General features: G+C 33.1%; 3 non-coding genes across 3 annotated transcripts; 1 reads left to right on the forward strand and 2 right to left on the reverse strand.

The window, feature by feature from the left end:
• Positions 1–16,244: 16,244 nt before the first annotated feature.
• On the reverse strand, positions 16,245–16,317 carry TRNAF-GAA (transfer RNA phenylalanine (anticodon GAA)). Its single transcript has one exon. It is a non-coding gene; the product is annotated as a tRNA-Phe (tRNA).
• Positions 16,318–18,153: 1,836 nt separating this feature from the next.
• Positions 18,154–18,226, forward strand: TRNAT-UGU (transfer RNA threonine (anticodon UGU)). The gene has a single exon. It is a non-coding gene; the product is annotated as a tRNA-Thr (tRNA).
• Positions 18,227–19,331: 1,105 nt separating this feature from the next.
• TRNAS-GGA (transfer RNA serine (anticodon GGA)) lies at positions 19,332–19,419 on the reverse strand. The gene has a single exon. It is a non-coding gene; the product is annotated as a tRNA-Ser (tRNA).
• Positions 19,420–27,500: the final 8,081 nt, after the last annotated feature.

Below are 27,500 nucleotides of genomic sequence, written 5' to 3' on the forward strand. Positions count from 1 at the left end.
AAAAAGGTTCATGTCTATTTTATTTACAACACACAGTACAAATAGTAATTGATGTGATTTGTACATAAATAAAACATTATGATACTTGAATTTCTATTTGAATTTTCTATTTGCTTTAGTTGAATATCTTCTTTTATTCGATTTTTTGAATTGTTTATTTTACAATAGTCGATGATAGTCACAATAGAAATTTCAACGAACTTAGTCAATGAGCTATAATGAGTTATAAAGATCTATCTATAGATAAAAAATACACAAATAAGAAATATCATTTTATGTAATTTTATGTACAGTAGTGGGGAATTATGGGACAAAAAATAAATCCGCTTGGTTTCAGACTTGGTACAACTCAAAGTCATGATTCTATTTGGTTTGCACAACCAACAAAATATTCTGAGAATATACAAGAAGATAAAAAAATACGAGATTGGATAAAAAATTTTATACAAAAAAATAGAAGAATATCCTCGGGTGTCGAGGGAATTGGAGAGATAAAGATTCAAAAAAGAATCGATCTGATTCAAGTCATAATATATATGGGATTTCCAAAGTTATTAATAGAGGGTAAGCCTCAAAAAATCGAAGAATTACAGACGAATATGCACAAAAAACTGAATTGTGTGAATAGAAAACTAAACATTGCTATTGTAAAAGTTACAAATGCTTATAAACACCCTAATATTCTTGCAGAATTTATAGCTGGACAATTAAAGAATAGAGTTTCATTTCGTAAAGCAATGAAAAAAGCTATTGAATTAACTGAACAAGCAGGTACAAAAGGAGTTCAAGTACAGATTGCAGGACGTATTGATGGAAAAGAAATTGCACGTGTCGAATGGATCAGAGAAGGTAGGGTTCCTCTCCAAACCATTCGAGCTAAAATTGAATATTGTTGTTATACAGTTCGAACTATTTATGGAGTTTTAGGGATAAAAGTTTGGATATTTTCGAAATAAAGAAAAATATGTCCTTCTTTCTATTCAATAATTCAATGTCCTATTTTGATTTTATATAAAACAAAAAAGAAAAAATTACTCGATTTTGATTCTCAAAAATTTATCTATTTTATAAGATTGAATCGACTAAAAAAAGAAATTAATCATTTTATAGAGGATTGCCATGCTTAGTGTGTGACTCGTTAGTTTTTTAGAATGATTAAAAAAAAAAAAGAAACCGGTTAATAGTATCAATTCATTTAAAAAGAACTAATAACCAACACATCACTTCGGATTATCTAGATCTAAAGAATTAGTCAAAAGAAAAAAAATTTAATAAAAAAAGAATATAGCAACTGAAAAATTGTGAAAGATAAAAGAAAAAAAAGATTATTTAGTTGTAAAGCAATAAAAATATATAGATAAAAGAAAAGGTGAAAGAAAGAGATTAAAATATATCAATGATATAGAATTCGAATATGTAAAGGTCTATGGGTCATCTCAGAAAAGATAGTGTATTAAAGCATCCTTAAAAATAAAAAAGAATAATATATATATTTTTTTTTTATTTTTAATGTCAATAAATTAAGAGCTCTGAATCAAGAAAAACTGATAATATTGATTCACGAAAAAAGAAATGAATATTCTATTCTAAAAAAATTTTATTAATTTTTAGCTATGAGAAAGGCTCCATTGTCGAATTAAAACCTAACCATTAATCGAGAGGCGATGGGAACGACGAAACCTGCAAATACTTAAGACTTAAGATTTTATTAAAAAAATCTTAAAGAAAACAAATCTTAATGATTTCTTAGGTGGGATGGCGGAAGAAACCTAAAAACAATCCATTTTTTAGGAGTTGTACCCTACATTAACATCTGAATTTCATTACATCTGAATTTGAGAATAAAAGAGTAAATATTCGCCCGCGAGAATTTTTCTTTTATTGAATTTTTTTATATTTTTGCCAATTCTAAGAATCGATATTGAAAACAAGATCTAAAAATTTCGAAGATTGTATGAAATCTCAAAAAATACCGAGATTTCGTTATTTACTAAACATATGACTATTTCTATTATTTTATCGATTAGATAGAATCTATATCCATATAGATATAGATATTTGAATTACTTCATTCGCGAGGAGCCGTATGAGGTGAAAATCTCATGTACGGTTCTGTAATAAAGATGGAATTGAAAAACAACCATCAATTATAACCCCCAAAGAACCAGATTTCGTAAACAACATAGAGGAAGAATGAAGGGAATATCCTATCGAGGTAATAATATTTGCTTCGGAAGATATGCTCTTCAGGCACTTGAGCCAGCTTGGATAACATCTAGACAAATAGAAGCGGGACGGCGGGCAATGTCAAGAAATGTTCGCCGAGGTGGACAAATATGGGTACGTATTTTTCCAGACAAACCGGTTACAGTAAGACCTACTGAAACACGTATGGGTTCAGGAAAAGGATTTCCCGAATATTGGGTAGCTGTTGTTAAACCTGGGAAAATACTTTATGAAATGGGTGGAGTACCAGAAAATATAGCAAGAAAGGCTATTTCAATAGCATCATCCAAAATGCCGATACGAACTCAATTCATTATTTCAGGATAATAAAAGAGAACCAAAGAAAATAGGTCTTTAGAATGAAAAGAAAAAAGGCAATAATAGGTTCCTTTTTTTTTGAACACAAAATATTTTTACTTCCTTTTTTAGATTGAAATAATAAAAAAATGATATGATTCAACCTCAAACTCATTTGAATGTAGCGGATAACAGCGGAGCACGTGAACTGATGTGTATTCGAATCCTAGGAGCTAGTAATCGACGATATGCTTATATTGGCGACATTGTTGTTGCTGTAATCAAACAAGCAGTACCAAATACGAACTTAGAAAAATCTGAAGTGATCAGAGCTGTAATTGTACGTACTTGTAAACAACTAAAACGTAGCAACGGTATAATAATTCAGTATGATGATAATGCTGCAGTTATAATTGATCAAGAAGGAAATCCAAAAGGAACTCGAATCTTTTGCGCAATCGCCCGGGAATTGAGACAGTTAAATTTCACTAAAATAGTTTCATTAGCACCTGAGGTATTATAAGAGGAAACCACGATATGGATATATTCTTTTTTTGTGAAATAGATAAATGTATCTATTTTATCTCAAAAATATATCTTTTGTAATAATTATTATTTTGAAGAATTCGTACTTATAAGTTTTAGAAGTAGCCATTTTTCTTTATTTCAGATTTATACTTGAAAACCTAAACAATATCTATATCTATCTATATATAGATATGGGCGAACGACGGGAATTGAACCCGCGCATGGTGGATTCACAATCCACTGCCTTGATCCACTTGGCTACATCCGCCCTTATAGTAAAAATGATCTATATCTCAAATTCTACCTTTTCATTATCCTTTTTTTTCTAACAAAGGAAAAAAAAAAAGATAAGGAATCATTAAATCAATCAAAAACGTATGTATAAATCTATAGAAATCTAAAAAAAAGATTACTAATCCAATATCCAATATAAAGGAGCAATATTAACAAAGTTGATATTGCTCCTTTATTTTTAAACAAAAACTCGTCTACTTTAAATTAAGATCAAAATTTTATCCATTAACAGATGGAGCTTCCATCGCAGCTAGATCTAGAGGGAAATTATGAGCATTACGTTCATGCATTACTTCCATACCAAGGTTAGCTCGGTTAATAATATCAGCCCAGGTATTTATTACACGACCTTGACTATCAACTACGGATTGGTTGAAATTAAAACCATTTAAGTTGAAAGCCATAGTGCTGATACCTAAAGCGGTAAACCAAATACCTACTACAGGCCAAGCAGCTAGGAAGAAATGTAAAGAACGAGAATTGTTGAAACTTGCATATTGGAAGATTAATCGGCCAAAATAACCATGAGCAGCTACAATATTATAAGTTTCTTCCTCTTGACCAAATCTGTAACCTTCATTAGCGGATTCATTTTCTGTGGTTTCCCTGATCAAACTAGAAGTTACCAAGGAACCATGCATAGCACTGAATAGGGAGCCGCCGAATACACCAGCTACACCTAACATGTGAAATGGATGCATAAGAATATTATGCTCAGCCTGAAATACAATCATAAAATTGAAAGTACCTGAAATTCCTAGAGGCATACCATCCGAAAAGCTTCCTTGACCAATAGGATAGATCAAGAAAACAGCAGTAGCGGCTGCAACAGGAGCTGAATATGCAACAGCAATCCAAGGACGCATACCCAGACGAAAACTAAGTTCCCACTCACGACCCATGTAGCAAGCTACACCAAGTAAGAAGTGTAGAACAATTAGTTCATAAGGACCGCCGTTGTATAACCACTCATCAACAGAAGCTGCTTCCCAGATCGGATAAAAATGCAAACCTATAGCCGCAGAAGTAGGAATAATCGCACCAGAAATGATATTGTTTCCATAAAGTAGAGATCCAGAAACAGGCTCACGAATACCATCAATATCTACTGGAGGGGCAGCGATAAAAGCGATAATAAATACAGAAGTTGCAGTCAATAAAGTAGGAATCATCAAAACACCAAACCATCCAATGTAAAGACGATTTTCGGTGCTGGTTATCCAATTACAGAAGCGACCCCATAGGCTTTCGCTCTCGCGTCTCTCTAAAATTGCAGTCATGGTAAAATCTTGGTTCATTTAATCATTAGGGACTCCCAAGCACAAAAATTCTCTATAATGCGAGAATTTGAGGACTTGTTATTCAACAGTATAACATGACTTATATACCAGTGTCAACCAATACTAATATCCATAGTATGTTCTTATTCATTAGTATGTTCTTATTCATTTCGGTTTATCCGAATTTACCTTGTTTATCCCATTTCATTGATTCATAAAAAAAGTTTATTTTCTATATATCATTCTATTTATAGAAATAGAGAATAGAAATATAGATATAATACAACATCGATCTACAAAAATGAGTTGCCCGGGACTTGAACCCGGAACTAGTCGGATGAAGTAGATAATTTATTCTTGAATAAAATTCAACAATAGAATAAAACAAGAAAAAATCCCTCCCCAAGCCGTGTTTGCAGTTTTCATTGCACACGGCTTTCCCTATGTATACATCTAAACCTTAATTACTTGCCTAGCAAAAGACTCTAAGAAAGTGAAATATAATATTTAATTCATTAACCCCGAATCTTGACTCTGACTACATGAGCATTTCAAAATCCTATATATAGATATAGAAGACTAAAAAAAATGATTTTTTTATCCTCATTGAATAAAAAGAAGGAAGTTCGTTTTATCAATTTACACCGATTTAAAAAATAACATAACCTATTTTCAATTATAAATAATTGACGAAATCGTTTCTTAAAAGAATATCCAAATACCAAATACGACCTCTATAAAACCTACGCAAAGTAAAAGAAGTTCTTGGAAAAATCAAAGAAAAAAGATCTTCTTCTGTAAAAAATTCTTGCAATAATTTTTCTGAACTTAATTTTTTCAAATAAATGCGCACAGTACTTTTATGCTTACGAGCCAAAGTTTTTATACAAGAAAACCGAAGTATATATTTTATTTGATAGAAACTCTTTTTTTTTGCAGATCCATTGTAATAATGAGAAAAATTTCTGCATATGCGCAAAAACCGGTCAATAATATCAAAATCAGATAAATTGGCCCAAACCGGCTTACTAATAGGATGACCCATTACATTACAAAATTTTGTTTTAGCCAATGATCTCATTAGAGGAATAATGGGAACTATTGTATCAAGTTTTTTTATAACAATTTTAATAAGAAATGAATTTTGCAACATTTGACTTCGTACTACTGAAAGATTTAGTGGAATACTTAAAAAATAGCCTAAAAAGTGAAATGAATACTGAGATAATTCGTTTATATAGATCGTTTCTAGTCCAGCCCAAATATCAAAATGACATTGCCATAAATATATAAAATAGTATTTCCATTTATTTATCAAAAAAGGAGTATTCTTTAAAACCAGAATTGATTTTCCTTGATATCTAACATAATGGATGAAAGTATCCTTAAAGAAGAAGAAAGTATATGAACAATTCTTAGTAGATACTTCTACAAGATGTTTTATTTTTTCATAGAAAAAAATTCGCTCAAAAAAAACGCGAAAATGTTTTAACTGTAACTGAGAGGATTTGTTACGTAGAAAAAGAAAGATAGATTCATATTCCCATACATATAAATTATATAGGAACAAGAAAATTCTTCGATTCCTTTTTGAAAAAAAAGTAAAAATCCATTTTTTTGGAGGAAAAAGACTATTCCAATTATAATAGTAATAAAAAAACAACCTTATTAAATGAAAGAAAGAGACATCTTTTATCGAATATCGCAGGATTTGAACCAAGATTTCCAGATGGATAGGATAGGGTATTCGTATATCTGACTTATGATTTAAATATATCAGTTGATCTTCGAAAAAGGGAAAGATCGAATGAATTGATTGAAAATTTTTATAAGATTTTACGATTTCTAATCCCCTTAAGGAAGAGCTAAATAATTGTAGAGAAAATAGAATCTCCACGACGATACCAAAACCTTCTAATATTATTTGAGAAAAAAAATGATAATTATAACCCACAAAAGTATTTTTTTTAGAATCATTAACAAAAAGAATGAAATGAGTCTGTTGATACATTCGAGTACTTAAACGTTTTACAATTAGTAAACTAAATTTATTGTTATAATCGACATTTTCTATAAAAAAGGACTCATGAGCATAAGCTAGTCCATAAATAGATTCCCGAAAAAAAAGTGGGTATAGGATGTCCTGGTATCGAGATCTACGGAGTTCTAAATATGCTTGATATTGCTCCATTAAAAAAAAAAAAGTCTATTTGGTCAAACAAAGAATCAGAGATTCATTGGATTATCAAATGATACATAGTGCGATATGGTCAAAACAGAAAATTATAGGTATAAATATATACCTAGAGAAGTAAAACCCATTAACGGACTCTCTCTAATCGATTTTTTGCCTAATTTTTGTTCTAGGATAACGAGCTAATTAAGAATCCTTTATTTTTTTTTTACCTAATCGCTCTTTTGATTTTGGAAAAAATATCTTTATCAATATACTCTTTCTTTTACACATTTATCGCTACCCCAAAATACCAAAAGATAATGGAAAATAGCTATATAGTTAGGACTCATAACAAAAATAAACCATTCACCAGAAAAGCTTTTCCCACATCAAGCACTAACCTATTTTTAACGTACAATTAGATGGGGTAATGATCCAAATAAAAAATAAATGAAAGCTCGATGCTTTTTGTTTCCCTATTAGAATTAGAACCACCAAGTTCTATCCCTTTATTAATCAAACCCAACGGAATTTTTTTTGTTACGAGCCAAAAATTCAAACAAAAATTTGAGCTGGATCCTAAAAGAATGAAATATTTTTAGAATTCTTCATTGATACGACATGCTACTTTTTCCAGTCATTCCTTTCTGGATCAGTCGTGGTTTTACAAGCTCTACCGATAGTATCGACGAACCCATTGCTTCATAGAAATGCGTAAAAAATAGAGTCGCTCTTAAAAGCCGAGTACTCTACCATTGAGTTAGCAACCCCATTACAATTTAAAAAATAAGGTGGATATTTATACCCAATCGCAATCAAAAAAATAAAATTACAAAATTGAATTGTCTAAAAAACTAAAAAAAGAGTATACCACCTATTTAAATACTATGTTCTTGAAATACTATGTTAGAGTTATCCATTATTATTATATATATAAGACTATATATATATTGGTATATATAGATCTAATATTTTCGTATATATATTCGTGTTTACCTTTCAATTCACTTACTTATTCATTAACAAAGTTTTTCTTGTTTGTCTCGCAGAAAGAAAACCAATGAACCTACCATTTGATGAAGTAATAACGCCTATTTAACGTAAGTAAGGTGATCAATTTATTCACGATCGGATTATATTTATTTGATACAGTGTTGTCAATATTAGTATTGAAAAAAAAATACAATCGAATAAATACAATCGAATTAATAAGATTTTCAATCTTATTAATTCGATTATTAGTATTATGTTAGAATTACTTATAAGAAAAATTATTTAAATATATATATATCTTTTTTTATTCTAAAATGATATTCTAAACTAAAAAAACGTATAAAATTATAGAAATATAGAAATCAATAGGAAAATACAAATTTCATATAGAAATGGAACAACTTCCCTATTATGTGAAATTCACATCGAAAAAGGCAATAGCCAGTTTCCCTTATAAATTGTAATCACTTTTTTCGTAAAATATCGTCTACTTACTATGCTTCTATTCCAATACGAAAGATAGAAATCTGTTTAATAATTAAGTATCTTTGTATTCGGCTCAATCCTTCTTTTAGGAAAAGATTGTGCCGAGTTTAATTGCAATTAATCCAAAGTATCCATTGCTTCGAATTCAAATAGTATCCATTGCTTCGAATTCAAATTTGATCTCCTTCCATACTTCGCAAGCAGCAGCTAATTCAGGACTCCATTTGCTAGCCTCACGGATAATTTCATTACCTTCACGAGCAAGATCACGTCCTTCATTTCGAGCCTTCACACAGGCTTCAAGAGCTACTCGATTAGCTACAGCACCTGGTGCATTTCCCCAAGGGTGTCCTAAAGTTCCTCCGCCAAATTGAAGTACGGAATCATCTCCAAAGATTTCGGTCAGAGCAGGCATATGCCAAACGTGAATACCTCCCGAAGCAACAGGCAGAACACCTGGTAGAGAAACCCAATCCTGAGTGAAATAAATACCACGACTTCGATCTTTTTCAACAAAATCATCACGCAGTAAGTCAACAAAACCTAAAGTGATATCTCTTTCCCCTTCAAGTTTACCTACTACGGTACCGGAGTGAACATGATCTCCACCAGACAAACGTAATGCTTTAGCTAATACACGAAAGTGCATACCATGATTCTTTTGTCTGTCGATAACTGCATGCATTGCACGATGTATATGAAGAAGTAGACCATTATCTCGGCAATAATGAGCCAAGCTAGTATTTGCAGTGAATCCCCCTGTTAAATAATCATGCATTACGATAGGAACGCCTAATTCTCTGGCAAATACAGCTCTTTTCATCATTTCTTCGCATGTACCCGCAGTTGCATTCAAGTAATGCCCTTTGATTTCACCTGTTTCAGCCTGTGATTTAAAAATCGCTTCAGCACAAAATAAGAAACGGTCTCTCCAACGCATAAATGGTTGGGAATTCACATTTTCATCATCTTTGGTAAAATCAAGTCCCCCACGAAGACATTCATAAACAGCTCTACCATAATTCTTAGCGGATAACCCCAATTTAGGTTTAATAGTACATCCTAATAGGGGACGACCATACTTGTTCAATTTATCTCTCTCAACTTGGATGCCGTGAGGCGGACCTTGGAAAGTTTTAATATAAGCGGTTGGGATTCGCAAATCCTCCAGACGTAGAGCACGCAGTGCCTTGAACCCAAATACATTACCGACAATAGAAGTAAACATGTTAGTAACAGAACCTTCTTCAAAAAGGTCTAAAGGATAAGCTACGTAAGCAATATATTGATTTTCTTCCCCAGCAACAGGTTCGATGTGATAGCATCGTCCTTTGTAACGATCAAGACTGGTAAGCCCATCGGTCCACACAGTTGTCCATGTACCAGTAGAAGATTCGGCGGCTACCGCAGCACCTGCTTCTTCAGGTGGAACTCCAGGTTGAGGAGTTACTCGAAATGCTGCCAAGATATCAGTATCTTTGGTTTCATACTCAGGAGTATAATAATTCAATTTATAATCTTTAACACCAGCTTTGAACCCAACACTTGCTTTAGTCTCTGTTTGTGGTGACATAAATCCCTCCCTACAACTCTTGAATTAAGAATTCTTGAAACAATAAGGTCTACTCGATATGACTTAGGAGTTAATGAAATCTTTTACAAAAATCAACTACTATTATCAATTAATCCCAAAGGTTCGTTATGTTATTATTAAATTAAACGATGGTATTTGATTTGTCAAATACATCATTATTGTATACTCTTTTCTATGTATGGCGCAACCCAATCTTTTTTTTTTTTCAATTTGATCTTATTTTTTAATTTTGAAATCGAAAGATCTAATCTAAATAATAATAATAATTTATTCTTAATCTTGACAGTGATATATGTTGTCTATGTAAATCCTAGATGTAAAAATAGGCAGCTTTCTCCCCGGAAAATAAAAAAAGAGGTCAAAAAATAGGGAAACAGAGGGTAAGTCTAAAAAATTGTCTACTGAGGAAATACGAAAGCCAATGATAAAAAAAATGAATTCTAAATTAAGGTACAGGTTCGAATTCCATACAGAATATAGATGATATTTTCTAGAATGATAGAAAAAAAGAAAAGACTTTCGAAAGATTTTATCCAATTGAAATTTTCAAAATAACTGCAGTAAGCTTAAGAATTCAATAATTGAATTTGAATAAGTAAGTAAACAGTTAAAGAGGATTGATGGAATAGTACCAAAAAAATGGAGTACTAACTCCCATTTCTTATTTCTTTTTGAATTAACCGATCAACTTGCTTTCTTATCGAACATTTCTTTTTGATTTAAAAACTTTTTCGGAAAAAAAAATTGGCTTTTGATATGCGAATAAATCCTCCTACTTCCGGTCCTGAAGTTTCTTCGATTGAAAAAAAAAATCTGGGACATATTGACCAAATAATTGGTCCGGTACTAGATGTAGCCTTTCCCCCGGGGAAGATGCCTAATATTTACAATGCTCTGGTAGTTAAGGGTCGAGATACTGTTGGTCAACAAATTAATGTGACTTGTGAAGTACAACAATTATTAGGAAATAATCGAGTTAGGGCTGTAGCTATGAGTGCTACAGATGGTCTAATGAGAGGAATGCAAGTTATTGACACAGGAACTCCCCTAAGTGTTCCAGTAGGCGGAGCAACTCTAGGACGAATTTTCAACGTGCTTGGAGAGCCGATTGATAATTTAGGTCCTGTAGATACTCGTACAACATCTCCCATTCATAGATCTGCGCCTACCTTTATACAATTAGATACAAAATTATCTATTTTTGAAACAGGAATAAAAGTAGTAGATCTTTTAGCTCCTTATCGTCGTGGAGGAAAAATAGGACTTTTCGGTGGAGCTGGAGTGGGTAAAACAGTACTTATTATGGAATTGATCAATAACATTGCCAAAGCTCATGGAGGTGTATCTGTATTTGGCGGAGTAGGTGAGCGTACTCGCGAGGGAAATGATCTTTATATGGAAATGAAAGAATCTGGAGTAATTAATGAACAAAATATTGCAGAATCCAAAGTAGCTTTAGTATATGGTCAAATGAATGAACCACCCGGAGCTCGTATGAGAGTTGGTTTAACTGCCCTAACTATGGCGGAATATTTTCGAGATGTCAATGAGCAAGATGTACTTCTATTTATCGACAATATCTTCCGCTTCGTTCAAGCAGGATCTGAAGTATCTGCCTTATTGGGTCGAATGCCCTCTGCTGTGGGTTATCAACCCACTCTTAGTACTGAAATGGGTTCTTTACAAGAAAGAATCACTTCTACCAAAGAAGGGTCCATAACTTCTATTCAAGCAGTTTATGTACCTGCCGACGATTTAACTGACCCTGCTCCTGCTACGACATTTGCACATTTAGATGCTACTACTGTACTATCAAGAGGATTAGCCGCCAAAGGTATCTATCCAGCAGTAGATCCTTTAGATTCAACCTCAACTATGCTCCAACCTCGAATCGTTGGTGAAGAACATTATGAGACTGCGCAACGAGTTAAACAAACTTTACAACGTTACAAAGAACTTCAAGACATTATAGCTATCCTTGGCTTGGACGAATTATCCGAAGAAGATCGCTTAACCGTAGCAAGAGCACGAAAAATTGAGCGTTTCTTATCACAACCTTTTTTCGTAGCAGAAGTTTTTACCGGTTCGGCTGGAAAATATGTTGGTCTAGTAGAAACAATTAGAGGGTTTAATTTGATTCTTTCTGGAGAATTAGACGGTCTTCCTGAACAAGCCTTTTATTTGGTAGGTAATATCGATGAAGCTACTGCGAAGGCTACGAACTTAGAAACGGAGAGCAATTTGAAGAAATGACTTTAAATCTTTGTGTATTGACCCCCAATCGAATTGTTTGGGATTCAGAAGTGAAGGAAATCATTTTACCTACTAATAGCGGACAAATTGGAGTATTACCTAATCATGCGCCTATTGCCTCAGCTGTCGATATAGGTATTTTGAGAATACGTCTTAAAGACCAATGGTTAACAATGGCTCTGATGGGGGGGTTTGCTAGAATAAATAATAATGAGATAACTGTTTTAGTAAATGATGCGGAAAAGGGTAGTGACATTGATCCACAAGAAGCACAGCAAACTCTTGAAATAGCAGAAACTAATTTGAATAAGGCTGAAGGCAAGAGACAAACAATTGAGGCAAATCTAGCTCTTAGACGAGCTAGAACACGAGTAGAGGCTATCAATGTTATTTCATAACAAGTTGAAATTGATGCGTCCCAATATCCGAAAACAATAAAAAGAAAAAAGAAACAGTCAGAAGAAAAAAGTAAGTAGAAAAGCTTATTAGATACCACAGTCAAAGGTATCTAATAAGTTATAACTATACCTTACCTACTATTGGATTTGAACCAATGACTCCCGCCGTATGAAAGCAATACTCTAACCACTGAGTTAAGTAGGTAATTTAGGACTCCTCCTCAAAAAAAAAAAAAGAAGAGTACCCATCTATCAGATTAATTGATTATAAATGTAAAATTACTGATAAGCAATACCAACCCCCGTTCAAGGGATTCGATCATGTAATATTCATCTTGACAAGCAATTATCTTCATACTATGATAAAATATGTATCAAAAACACAAGGGCTGTAGCTCAGTTAGGTAGAGCACCTCGTTTACACGAGCGCCAATGCTTTTTTTCAGAGGAGTTCATCTTGTAATTAAAAAAGTTTATCTTATAGTAAGAAATCGGTGTCTTACTCCATTTTAAGGAACAAAACAAGAGAACACTAGCCTGACAAAGGGTTTAGCCATAAAATCGAATCCATAATTGATTTGAGATATTGATAAGGTGAATACCCATTTCTCGTCAATGCTAAACATAAAGGGTATAGGGACCTAAAAAAGATTATCTTTTCTTCCTATTTTATGAACTTTAAGGTGTATGAAGTGTCATTTCTTATCTTCTATTTTAATTTTAGTAGGTGGATAAAGAGTCCATTTAACTTAAGTTGATCTAGGCCAGAAGCAGACCTACGTCAAGATAATCCTTCTTTGAAACACTTTGGTAGTGCTCTTTGATTGTTATACAAATAAAAAAGAAGAGCATAGGGAATCATCTCTTTATTCTTTACTGTAAAAAAAAAAAAAGATGGTGGACTAACTAATATTTTTATCAGTTAATGAAAAAGCTCAATGCAAAAAAAAATGCATGTTGGGTTTTGAAAACAATTTAAATCATTTAGATAATAATTAGTTTGATCTGTTTTACCGAGAAGGTCTACGGTTCGAGTCCGTATAGCCCTAATATTCCTACAGATACTAATAATATTAATACTATTTTGGATCGAATAGATCTCATTACTAAGACTATTACTAAAAAAAAAACAATTTGTAACTTTCTATTCGAACATATTCATATTCGATAGAATAATATTAATATTAGTATATTCAGCTAGTCTAAAAAAATGGAGACTTTAGACTAAAAATGAAAATGAATTTGGTATATTTTCTACATTCAGAGGAGTACTTTTATGTTTCTTCTTTACGAATATGATATTTTTTGGGCATTTCTAATAATATCAAGTTTGATTCCTATTTTGGCATTTCTAATTTCTGGAATTTTAGCCCCCATTAGCAAGGGACCGGAAAAACTTTCTAGTTATGAATCCGGAATAGAACCAATAGGCGATGCTTGGTTACAATTTCGAATCCGTTATTATATGTTTGCTCTCATTTTTGTTGTTTTTGATGTTGAAACGGTTTTTCTTTATCCATGGGCAATGAGTTTCGATGTATTAGGGGTATCCGTATTTTTAGAAGCTTTCTTATTCGTGCTTATCCTAATTGTTGGTTCAGTTTATGCATGGCGAAAGGGGGCATTAGAATGGTCTTAATTCTTGACTATTTAGACAATTAGAAAAAAAAATATTGAGACAATTATGAATTCCATTGAGTTTCCCTTACTTGATCAAACAACCCAAAATTCAGTTATTTCAACGACATTAAATGATTTTTCAAATTGGTCAAGATTATCCAGTTTATGGCCGCTTCTTTATGGTACGAGTTGTTGCTTCATTGAATTTGCTTCATTAATAGGATCACGATTCGATTTTGATCGTTATGGACTAGTACCACGATCGAGTCCTAGGCAGGCGGACCTAATTTTAACAGCGGGCACTGTAACTATGAAAATGGCCCCTTCTTTAGTTCGATTATATGAACAAATGCCCGAACCTAAATATGTTATTGCTATGGGAGCCTGTACAATTACGGGGGGGATGTTTAGTACCGATTCTTATAGTACTGTTCGAGGCGTAGATAAGCTAATTCCTGTAGATGTATATTTGCCGGGCTGTCCACCTAAACCGGAGGCCATTATAGATGCTATAACAAAACTTCGTAAGAAAATATCTCGAGAAATATATGAAGATCCAATGAGTTTTCAACGAGAGAATAGATGTTTTACTACCAACCATAAGTTTCATGTTGGATACAGTACTTATACTGACAATTATGGTCAAGAATTTTTCTATCAACCGCCATCTACTTCAGAGATATCGTCTGACACATTTTTTTAAAGTACAATAATAAAAAGCAATTCCTTTTTTAAAAATTTCATCGTATTTTAAAAATTTCATCGTAATAGAAAATACTAATACCAAACTCATAAAAAAAATTTAGGAGAAGCAAAAAATGCAAGGTCGTTTGTCTTCTTGGCTAGTCAAACATGGACTAATTCATAGATCCTTGGGTTTCGATTACCTAGGAATAGAGACTTTACAAATAAAGCCCGAGGATTGGCATTCCATTGCTGTCATTTTATATGTATATGGTTACAATTATCTACGTTCTCAATGTGCCTATGATGTAGCACCCGGAGGACTCTTAGCTAGTGTATATCATTTTACAAGAATAGAGTATGGTATAAATCAACCCGAAGAGGTATGCATAAAAATATTTGTATCAAGAAAAAATCCCAGAATTCCTTCGATTTTTTGGGTTTGGAAAAGTGCGGATTTTCAAGAAAAGGAATCTTATGATATGTTGGGAATCTCTTATGATAGTCATCCGCGTCTAAGACGTATTTTAATGCCCGAAAATTGGATAGGATGGCCTTTGCGTAAAGATTATATTGCTCCAAATTTTTATGAAATACAAGATGCTCACTAAATGATAAAAATAATAAACTAATCCAAACTTCTGCAACCCCAGTCAAAGAATATAAGTACATTCTGTTATAGATCAGACAAAATAATTGATTGACATTAAATCAGGCAGAGTAATGGAAGTTGCATTCAGATATTATTATGTGAGAAATCACAAAATTCAGAAATAATAGAATGAATAATTATAGGGTTTAAAATAGGATGGATAGGAGTTTCTTAAGATTCTAAAACAAAAACAATACTGAGTTCTTATCAGCCAAGCCAATAAAAGAAATAGGATGAACTGCAAAAATTCTTTATCTTTATAATAAACTAATTCTTTATCTTTATAATAAACTATATAACGTGCACATCACCATCAATTATACGGCCACGAAAAAAAAAACACAAAGAAAAGGGCTCGATTCTATTTTGGTAATCCTTCTCAGATGAATTCTTAATATTCTCACTCCACCCCAGAACTTCGACTTTTAGGTCTTTTAACCAACTAATTAAACCACTCGAATATTATGGAAATAGAAACCTTTTTTTGTATCGCAGAAAAAAAAGGAAAAAAATAGATAAAGAATTCATTATCTATATATCTATATCTATATATATATAGATACTATAGATAAGCGAATATACCTAATAAAAAATTGCATCTATTCTTTAATCATCTAGGAAAAGTATATCTACAGATACCTAAATAGATCAAAGAAATATGTTATGTATCAGAATCTAGAAGAACACAAATTTGTATGAGTATCTATCCCCCATATTCATTAAAATGAATATGGGGGATAGATACTCATACAAATGAATCTTGTGTCAGGAACCAGATTTGAACTGGTGACACGAGGATTTTCAGTCCTCTGCTCTACCAACTGAGCTATCCCGACCATTCTTGAAGCTTAATACTTTGATTTTAAAAGATTTTTAAAATCTATGTTAATGAATCTATATCAACTAAGTAAAAAAAAAGTTTGTAAGTGAGTTTCCGCAGTAATAATTATTTTTTATTGTTAATCGTTAATTACGCATATGAAAATTCCTTGCTAAAAAATAAGATATTAATTTATACATTTCTGATTAAAAAAAATTCTATGTGTTTCACATATATATTTATATCTATTCCAAAACTCGTCCCTTGTCATTATGATAGATAAGAAAATTATGATAGATAGGAAATTGATGAAAATAAAAATTCCAATTTCGTTGGGAAATAATAAATCGAATAAAACACATAAATAAGGACTTCAAGATAGAGAGGATATAGGAAAAAAATTAGAAAATGAAAAAGTATTTTTGGGGATAGAGGGACTTGAACCCTCATGATTTCTTAAGTCGACGGATTTTCCTCTTACTTTCAATTTCATTGTTGTCGGTATTGACATGTAGAATAGGACTCTATCTTTATTCTCATCTGATTTATCAGTTCTTCAAGGGTTTTAGCCGATTATGATGAAGTGAATAATTTCATCAATAAATATTCCATCTTTTCTTCAACTTCGAATTGATTTGATTCACATTTTTCATTTGTGAATATTTTTATCACAAATAGATCTTCAATAATAAAATAAAAAGTAACAAATTGAAAGAGTATTTCAGTATATATATATGTTTCTAAATGTTTATCTTTGATCCATTCCTGTAATTTTGGTGAAAGGATTCTTTTACTAATGCAATAAAAAAAGTCGTCAATTTCGTTTGTTAGAACAGCTTCCATAGAGTCTCTGCACCTATCCCTTTTTTATTATCACTTTCTGAATTTTTATTTGTTTTCAGAAAACAGGATTTGGCTCAGGATTGCCCATTGTGAATTCCAGGGTTTCTCTGAATTTGAAAATTATTACTTGGTAAGTTTCCATACCAAAACTCAATCCAATTAAGTCCGTAGCGTCTACCAATTTCGCCATATCCCCATCTTTTTTTTTATTTGAATCTGATTATAATAGAATGCTTTTTTTTTCATTTCTATTATGAGAATTATGCGGGAACTTTTGAATTCATTAAATACATATTATTTTATTAAATATTAAAAACCCCTTTCTCCAATTTTATAGATTTTATTTCATCTATATTGGATACCTTTATTTGTTTGAATCAGAACTAATTCTAATATCTATATATTAACAATTCAATATACACAGATATAGACCACATATCTACTTATCTTCTATGTACCTACTTATCTTCTTTTTTCATACAATTTAGAATACTCGAATGGTCGATTCTTTTTTTTTTTTTGTTTTTGCTTAAAAAAAAAAAGAAAATAAACAATCCATTTATTCATATACAATTTATATAACTAAAACGAATCTAGTGGCTAAAAAAAACCATTCTTTTAATTGAATATAATATAGAATTAGACATTTACTTAGAAATATGGAATTCCTTAATAAATATTTACTAAAATTTATATTTATTCAAATTTACTTTAAGTACTAATAAATAATCTTTTTGAAAGAAATCAATTTAATAATATATATCTAGAATAGTAGATCGAAATAAATTATATTAAATAAATTATATTAATATAATATTAATTATTATCTTGCACTTTATGTTATCAGATAAAATAAATAATAGAAATAATAAAAATTGGGTTTGATTTTCTATATTTTCTTTCTCTATTTTTGATGTTTGTATTAATTTGAATTTTGTTATAAATAACTAAAAATTGATAACTAAGATCCCATTCAATTCTTCTGCATATGTATATTTCGTTTACATTAGCCGGTTTAGCTCAGAGGTTAGAGCATCGCATTTGTAATGCGATGGTCATCGGTTCGAATCCGATAACCGGCTTTTCTCTATTTGTTTTTTACATAATTGATAATATCTTTTTTAGAAATAAAAAATTGGGAGAGTTCGATCTCTGCGGAAGAAATCAAGAAATTAACCTACTTTTTTGTATTCTTTTATATACAATAAATTCGGATATTGATAAAATTCATCTAATTCTTCTTTGTACTATAAAACTTTAGTAGATTTCGCTTCATTTAGAATTCTATAATATTTTTCATTTCGTTTAGTTTTCATTTCGATTTATAAGATTTTTCATTTTAAAAAAGGAGTTTTTATGTCACGTTACAGAGGACCTCGTTTCAAAAAAATACGTCGTCTAGGATATTTACCAGGACTTACTAGTAAAAGGCCAACAGTCAAAAACGAATTTCGAAATCAATTGCGCTTCAGTAAAAAATCTCAATATCGTATTCGTTTAGAAGAAAAACAAAAATTGCGTTTTCATTATGGTCTTACAGAACGACAATTGCTTAAATACGTTCGTATCTCCGGAAAAGCTAAAGGATCAACTGGTCAGGTTTTATTACAACTACTTGAAATGCGCTTGGATAACATACTTTTTCGATTGGGTATGGCTGCGACTATTCCTCAAGCCCGCCAATTTATAAACCATAGACATGTTTTAGTTAATGGTCGTATAGTGGATATACCAAGTTATCGTTGTAAACCTCAAGATATTATTACAGCAAAGGATGAACAAAAATCTAAAACTCTTATTCAAAATTATTTTGATTCAGCCCCCCATGAGAAATTGCCAAATCATTTGACTGTTCACCCTTTCCAATATAAAGGTTTAATTAATCAAATAATAGATAATAAATGGGTTGGTTTGAAAATAAATGAATTACTGGTTGTAGAATATTATTCTCGTCAAACTTAAACTTAACTAAAATAACAAGAGTTTTTTTTACAAGGATTTTCTGCTATTCATATATCATAGACATGGATATGCGAAAATTTTTATTCCTTGCCCACCCGTTATCCACTATTTTTTGTATTACCGAAAAATGAGGAATATAAAGTTGTCCATATCAACAAACAAATTTGAAATATGAAATAATGGTATGCATTGGGATGAGTAATATTGATGAATTTGGTAAAGATTCGGAAAGAGAGGGATTCGAACCCCCGGTAAACAAAAAGCCTACATAGCAGTTCCAATGCTACGCCTTGAACCACTCGGCCATCTCTCCTATATAATGATGCCCAGAAACCGGTTGAATGTTGAATAGTGAATCAATCCTATTTTTCATAAATGCATAAAACCTATTCAAACTATAAAAATACAAAGTAAAATTAAAAAAAAACCTCCTACAAGGTCTTAGGATAAACAAATTTGATTGATGAGTTCATTTTTACGTTATTTCGCACTGTATTATAATTATACAATTCCTTTATTTGTGGGATTGATTTCTCACACCATGATTAATTAAATTATAGAATGGATTTCTACCTATGCCTAGATCTCGGATAAATGAAAATTTTATAGATAAGACCTTTTCAATTGTAGCCAATATCTTATTACGAATAATTCCGACAACTTCAGGAGAAAAAAGGGCATTCACTTATTACAGAGATGGTGTGATTTGATTCCATTTTTTTTGACCGATTTCGGTCAAAAAAAAATGGAATGGAAAAACCCCACGCGTGTTGAAGGTGAAATTTGTAAATAAAAGGATTAATTCCTTCTGTCGTGTATCCTCGATTAATGAAGCCTTATATGCTTGAATTTTAGGTTTCTAGTATTAAGCGAAAGGTTATACCTATACTTATGGGGTTAGGTCAACCCCAAATTACTAGTACTGATAGGCAACATTGGGAAAGAAGCACTACGCTTGGGAATCAAGGACACGAAAACTTTGTATCTATCTATATCCATGGCTTATCGAGATTGGGACTAACAGGAATGGTTGGGACAATAAATATCCATCTCGTTCATATTTTGGATACCCATAGAACCATCGAAGATTATTGAGGTGACTAATTCCAGGAAATTAAGCAGCGTAGAGGACAAAGAAATTGTTGAAGTTCTTATTTTTTTTTATCAAGTACCTACATACTTAATGTTAAGAAATAATTTTTGACAGGAAGGTTGGCTAGAGATTTATTGTAAAAACACTAGCTCTGTTCAGTTGAGAATGAGAATACTGGAATATTTTTTGATTTGATGGATTTTTCTCATTACACACATAAGGGGGGAGCCGTATGAGATGAAAATCTCACGTACAGTTCTGGAGCGGAGATTCTTTGAACCGAATGACGACCGTAACGGATGTCAGCTCAATCTGAAGGAAATTATGCAGAAGCTTTACAGAATTATTATGAGGCTATGCGACTGGAAATTGATCCCTATGATCGAAGTTATATACTTTATAACATAGGCCTTATTCACACAAGTAACGGAGAACATACTAAAGCTTTGGAATATTATTTTCGGGCGCTCGAACGAAACCCATTTTTACCCCAAGCTTTTAATAATATGGCCGTGATCTGTCATTACGTGCGACTATCTCCACTATAGAAAGAAAAAAGAAAAGAACAAGCAAATCCACAAATTTTAATATAAGAAATATAGAAATATAAATAATTATAAATAAGAAAGGCTTTCTACATATATATATCGTTCAAAACAACGATTTTTATCAGCTGTAGCAAAGAAACTTCATAGAAGTAAAAATATGAAGAAATCGATATGTCTAGATACCCTCTTTTTCTATGGATAAAAGATCTAATTGATAAAGGAAGCATCGTAAGGATCAATTAACACGGTTTTCAATCGATATAATAAAAACTGCTTCCTTATCTCATGATAAATAAAGAAGTCAGGAATCCACTTATGTAATAAAAAGGATCCCCTGGTATTTTGAGCAGCGGTGTAGTATCAAATCCCAAAGATAGAAAGTATTTTCTCTTTACTTATAAGAACTTATAAGATAAGAAAGAAAAAACTTTTACCAAGATTCTATAGAAATGAATCTATCATATATTTTTGTATATGATATATAAAATCGAGATAGTTACCTTTCAGAAAATTAGAATTAGGGCGTTAATGCCAATGCTTGATTCCCTTTTCTGAAGGTAGGAGAAAAGATAAAACTAAAAAAAAAGATGAAATTCTTTGAAATTCTTTATTTATTAGTAAAAATGAAAGTTTGAAACTCATATTAATAATTTCTTTTTTTCTTTTAGTTAACTTCAAGATAATAGAACAAAAAAAGAATTGACTACTGAGCCGTATGAGTCAGGAAATTCTCAAGTACGGTTCTAAGGAAAGGAATTGACTCACCTATTTCGACCGAGGAGAACAGGCCATTCGGCAGGGAGACTCAGAAGTTGCGGAGTCTTGGTTTAATCAAGCCGCTGAATATTGGAAACAAGCTATAGCTCTCACCCCCGGTAATTATATTGCAGCACAGAATTGGTTGAAGATCACAGGGCGTTTTGAATAAGAACACTCTGTTTCTTTTTTTTCTTATATATTTATCTATCTATATAAAGATATAGATAGATAAATATATATTGTTATAAATTCTTGTTTCTTGTCCCTATCAAATTCAAAAATCATTTCTATAGGAACGACCAATCACATAATTTAAATATATCCCTTCTAATTTTGTTCGATTTTGTCTAGTATTTCATAGAAATAAACGAGATGTGGATACAGTAGATAATTTTCTCCTTTTTTCTGTTATTTAAACTAATATTCAATCAAATTAAGAAAAGAGACCTTCAAAAAAAGAAATAAAATATAGGTATATTGCCTAATAATGAATGCTAATGCCTGCTCAATTTGAAATAGAGTACATACTTATACTTTATCTAAAAAAAAAAATAAAATCTAAGGAATAGAATTAGAATAAAATCTGAATACATTTGATTAGGCTGCACGAAAAATTATTGAACTTCCATTCAGAGTTCCCAAAAAGGTCTTAGAAGATTAAAATAGGTCCGTTGAGCGCCTCACTCTTATGTCATAATAGATTCGAACACTTGCCCCGAATTGACTTCGAGATCATAATTGTTCTAGTGAAAAACTAAAGAAATGAAATTTACTAAGATATCCAATACATGAGAGATAGGAGAGAACAAAACTCAATAGAAACATCTCTAATAAGTTCACTAATTCTGTTTTATGTTGGCAGGTCTCTTTGTATGTGTTGTCTGGAAAGAGGAGGACTCAATGATTATTCGTTCACCGGAACCAGAAGTTAAAATTTTGGTAGATAGGGATCCTATAAAAACTTCTTTTGAGGAATGGGCAAAACCTGGTCATTTCTCAAGAACAATAGCTAAGGGACCAGATACTACTACTTGGATCTGGAACCTACATGCTGACGCTCATGATTTTGATAGCCATACTAATGATTTAGAGGAGATTTCCCGAAAAGTTTTTAGTGCGCATTTTGGCCAACTCTCTATCATCTTTCTTTGGCTGAGTGGCATGTATTTTCATGGTGCTCGTTTTTCCAATTATGAGGCATGGTTAAGTGATCCTACTCACATTAGGCCTAGTGCTCAGGTGGTTTGGCCAATAGTGGGTCAAGAAATATTGAATGGTGATGTAGGGGGGGGGTTCCGAGGAATACAAATAACCTCTGGTTTTTTTCAGATTTGGAGAGCATCTGGAATAACTAATGAATTACAACTCTATTGTACTGCAATTGGTGCATTGGTCTTTGCAGCCTTAATGCTTTTTGCTGGTTGGTTTCATTATCACAAAGCTGCTCCAAAATTGGCTTGGTTCCAAGATGTAGAATCTATGTTGAATCACCATTTGACAGGGCTCCTAGGGTTGGGGTCTCTTTCTTGGGCAGGACATCAAATACATGTATCTTTACCGATTAACCAATTTCTAAATGCTGCAGTAGATCCCAAAGAGATACCACTTCCTCATGAATTTATCCTAAATCGGGATCTTTTGGCTCAACTTTATCCGAGTTTTTCCGAGGGAGCAACCCCATTTTTTACCTTGAATTGGTCAAAATACGGAGAATTTCTTACTTTTCGTGGAGGATTAGATCCAGTAACTGGAGGTTTATGGCTGACCGATATTATACACCATCATTTAGCTATTGCAATTCTTTTCTTGATAGCGGGTCACATGTATAGGACCAACTGGGGTATTGGTCACAATATAAAAGACATTTTAGAGGCACATAAAGGTCCATTTACAGGCCAGGGTCATAAAGGTATATATGAGATTCTAACAACGTCATGGCATGCTCAATTATCTATTAATCTAGCTATGTTAGGCTCTTTGACCATTGTTGTAGCTCACCATATGTATTCTATGCCTCCTTATCCATACCTAGCTACTGACTATGGTACACAACTGTCATTGTTTACACATCACATGTGGATTGGTGGATTTCTCATAGTCGGTGCTGCTGCGCATGCAGCGATTTTTATGGTAAGAGATTATGATCCGACTATTCGATACAACGATCTATTAGATCGTGTCCTTAGACATCGTGATTCAATCATATCACATCTTAACTGGGTATGTATCTTTTTAGGTTTTCACAGTTTTGGTTTGTATATTCATAATGATACCATGAGCGCATTAGGGCGCCCTCAAGATATGTTTTCAGATACTGCTATACAATTACAGCCGATCTTTGCTCAATGGATACAAAATACCCACGCTTTAGCACCTGGCACAACAGCCCCAGGTGCAGCAACAAGTACCAGTTTGACTTGGGGAGGTGAAAATTTAGTAGCAGTGGGCGGTAAAGTTGCTTTGTTACCTATTCCTTTAGGAACTGCGGATTTTTTGGTCCATCATATTCATGCATTTACAATTCATGTAACAGTATTGATACTCTTAAAGGGTGTTCTATTTGCTCGTAGTTCACGATTGATACCGGATAAAGCAAATCTAGGTTTTCGTTTCCCTTGTGATGGACCTGGAAGAGGGGGGACATGCCAAGTATCCGCTTGGGATCATGTCTTCTTAGGACTATTTTGGATGTACAATTCAATTTCCGTAGTTATATTCCATTTCAGTTGGAAAATGCAGTCAGATGTTTGGGGTAGTATAAGTGATCAAGGGATAGTAACTCATATCACAGGAGGAAATTTTGCGCAGAGTTCCATTACCATTAATGGGTGGCTTCGTGATTTCTTATGGGCGCAGGCATCCCAGGTAATTCAGTCTTATGGTTCTTCATTATCTGCATATGGTCTTTTTTTCTTGGGTGCACATTTTGTATGGGCTTTTAGTTTAATGTTTCTATTCAGCGGGCGTGGTTATTGGCAAGAACTTATTGAATCCATTGTTTGGGCTCATAATAAATTAAAAGTTGCTCCTGCTACTCAGCCCAGAGCCTTGAGCATTGTACAAGGACGTGCTGTAGGAGTAACACATTACCTTCTAGGTGGAATTGCCACAACATGGGCATTCTTCTTAGCAAGAATTATTGCAGTAGGATAATAGCTAGGAGGATTTGAAAATCATTATGGCATTAAGATTTCCAAGCTTTAGTCAAGGCTTAGCTCAAGACCCCACTACTCGTCGTATTTGGTTTGGTATTGCTACCGCACATGACTTCGAAAGTCATGATGATATTACTGAGGAACGTCTTTATCAGAATATTTTTGCTTCTCATTTCGGGCAATTAGCAATCATTTTTCTGTGGACTTCCGGGAATCTCTTTCATGTAGCTTGGCAAGGTAATTTTGAGACATGGGTACAGGATCCTTTACATGTAAGACCTATTGCTCATGCAATTTGGGATCCTCATTTTGGTCAACCAGCTGTAGAAGCTTTTACTCGAGGGGGTGCTCTAGGTCCTGTTAATATAGCCTATTCTGGTGTTTATCAGTGGTGGTATACAATCGGTTTACGTACTAATGGGGATCTTTATACTGGAGCTATTTTTCTATTAATACTTTCTATTATATCTTTAATAGCAGGTTGGTTACACCTACAACCAAAATGGAAACCGAGTGTTTCGTGGTTTAAAAATGCCGAATCCCGCCTCAATCATCATTTGTCAGGACTATTCGGAGTAAGTTCCTTGGCTTGGACAGGGCATTTAGTTCATGTTGCTATTCCGGGGTCCAGGGGGGAATCCGTTCGATGGAACAATTTATTAGATATCTTGCCGCACCCCGAGGGATTAGGTCCATTTTTTACAGGTCAGTGGAATCTTTATGCTCAAAACCCAGATTCCAATAATCATATATTTGGTACCCCTCAAGGAGCAGGAACTGCTATTCTAACACTTCTCGGAGGATTTCATCCGCAAACTCAAAGTTTATGGTTAACTGATATTGCACACCATCATTTGGCTATTGCGTTTATTTTTCTAGTTGCTGGCCATATGTATAGAACTAATTTCGGGATTGGTCACAGTATTAAAGATCTTTTAGAAGCACATACTCCTCCGGGGGGTAGATTGGGGCGTGGGCATAAGGGTCTTTATGATACAATCAATAATTCAATTCATTTTCAATTAGGTCTTGCTCTAGCCTCTTTAGGGGTTATTACTTCCTTGGTAGCACAACACATGTACTCTTTACCTGCTTATGCGTTTATAGCGCAAGACTTTACTACTCAAGCTGCCTTATATACTCATCATCAATATATAGCAGGCTTCATTATGACAGGGGCTTTTGCTCATGGAGCTATCTTTTTTATTAGAGATTATAATCCAGAGCAGAATCAAGATAATGTCTTGGCAAGAATGTTAGACCATAAAGAAGCTATCATATCCCACTTAAGTTGGGCTAGCCTCTTTCTGGGGTTCCATACTCTGGGACTTTATGTCCATAACGATGTCATGCTTGCTTTTGGTACTCCGGAGAAACAAATTTTGATTGAACCTATATTTGCCCAATGGATACAATCTGCTCATGGTAAAACTTCCTATGGGTTCGATATACTTTTATCTTCAACGAACAGTCCGGCGTTCAATGCGGGACGAAGCATATGGTTGCCTGGTTGGTTAAACGCTGTAAATGAGAATAGTAATTCTCTATTCTTAACAATAGGGCCTGGAGACTTCTTGGTTCATCATGCTATTGCTCTTGGTTTACATACAACTACTTTGATTTTAGTAAAAGGTGCTTTGGATGCGCGTGGTTCTAAGTTAATGCCTGATAAAAAAGATTTTGGTTATAGTTTTCCTTGTGATGGCCCGGGACGAGGCGGAACTTGTGATATTTCCGCTTGGGACGCATTTTATTTGGCAGTTTTCTGGATGTTAAATACCATTGGATGGGTTACTTTTTATTGGCATTGGAAACACATTACACTATGGCAGGGTAATATTTCACAGTTTAATGAATCTTCTACCTATTTGATGGGATGGTTAAGAGATTATCTATGGTTGAACTCTTCACAACTTATCAATGGATATAACCCTTTTGGTATGAATAGTTTATCAGTCTGGGCATGGATGTTCTTGTTTGGACATCTTGTTTGGGCTACTGGATTTATGTTCTTAATTTCTTGGCGCGGATATTGGCAGGAATTGATTGAAACTTTGGCATGGGCTCATGAACGTACACCTTTGGCTAATTTGATTCGATGGAGAGATAAACCAGTGGCTCTTTCCATTGTGCAAGCAAGATTGGTTGGACTAGCCCACTTTTCCGTAGGTTATATATTTACTTATGCAGCCTTCTTAATTGCCTCTACATCGGGCAAATTCGGTTAATTGAATTCTTTATTATATATATCTGGCAAGAATCTCATTTCCTTCTATAGGGAAGAGAAGCCACTTATACATCTAGGATCCGACTTCTATCATTGATGCTAATAGCAAATTAACCATTATGGCAAGGAAAAGTGTTATTCAGAGGGAAAAGAAGAGACAAAAATTGGAACAGAAATATCATTTGATTCGCCGATCCTCAAAAAAAGAAATAAGCAAAGTTCCGTCGTTAAGTGAGAAATGGGAAATTCATGGAAAATTAGAATCACTACCGCGTAATAGTGCACCTATACGTCTTCATCGACGTTGTTTTTCGACCGGAAGACCGAGAGCTAATTATCGAGACTTTGGATTATCTGGACACATACTTCGGGAAATGGTTCATGCATGTTTCTTGCCGGGTGCAACAAGATCCAGTTGGTAAGGATTTCCAATTATCTTCATTTTTTTCATTTTATTATCAGCGATCATAGGAGGGTCCCTTTACCGTTATGTATAAATGGTTTATTCTATTTATATAGATATGGTAAAGGGACGCATTCCATCTTTGTTTTTGTTCATTAGTTATCAATTCTTTTCTTTATCGCGGAGTAGAGCAACTTGGTAGCTCGCAA

Source organism: Vigna unguiculata, unplaced genomic scaffold, assembly GCF_037176805.1.
Source record: "Vigna unguiculata cultivar grain cowpea cultivar isolate G323 ecotype 2 unplaced genomic scaffold, ASM3717680v1 ptg000334l, whole genome shotgun sequence".
NCBI classification, from domain to species: Eukaryota; Viridiplantae; Streptophyta; class Magnoliopsida; order Fabales; family Fabaceae; genus Vigna; species Vigna unguiculata.